The sequence below is a fragment of the Octopus bimaculoides genome, chromosome 14 (genome assembly GCF_001194135.2).
Source record: "Octopus bimaculoides isolate UCB-OBI-ISO-001 chromosome 14, ASM119413v2, whole genome shotgun sequence".
NCBI classification, from domain to species: domain Eukaryota; kingdom Metazoa; phylum Mollusca; class Cephalopoda; order Octopoda; family Octopodidae; genus Octopus; species Octopus bimaculoides.
The window spans coordinates 5053384-5054211 of NC_068994.1; positions in this window are offsets into that span (position 1 = coordinate 5053384).

The following is an 828-nucleotide window of genomic DNA, read 5'->3' on the forward strand; positions in this document are numbered from 1 at the left end:
TATATATATATCCAAGGTGTGGTGAATAAATTGTCATTTGAATTATTATTATTATCGAAAAATACCTTAGGAATGAGAACCCAGGTTCGAAATTTCTCCAAGACACCTGACGAAGGATGGAGGGTATATCAGCCGAAAGGTTGTTAACAACAAACAAGATGAAGACAAATATCTGTTAATTGTAAATAATGTACATAATTCCCCATCTCTTAAATATAGAACTGTATTTCTCTGTCCTATTCTTATTCCAGCGATAATACTTTCAGAACATCCTCCGCCATTGCTAATTTGGTTACCTAAGTATCAGAAACTAGTGCTTATTGTTTCTGCACACCTGCACATGCAAAGATGACTTTCTCTGTTTACCTGCCTTGGATTCCAATGAATCTTATGTGTCCATTGCTTGCAGTGAATGCAACACCAAGTGAAGGGATGGGAAGAGGACCTTTGAAAACCTGTCTTTCCTTATAACTTTCAGGAAAATGAAAAGTGGCTATTTCCAAAAAAAAAAACGACTCCTTCCTTAATGAAAATTGTTTCCGGTAATGTTTACCAGTCACTTCCTGTAACCCAAGTAGAAGGTTTGAAAATTTATTTGTTCAAATAGCTGTGCAATATAGATTTCGAACATATACAATGTTTCTTTCAAAATTTTAAGTTTCACCCACTTTCAGATATTAAAACAACACAACAGTGAACAGTCATTTTCTTTTTACTTCGTTTTGCCATGAACTCATACAAATATTTGATACCATCAAGAACATTGTTTAAATGTGAAGTAAGAATACAATTTGTAGTGCAGATCTGTTATACTATAAATTATATTAT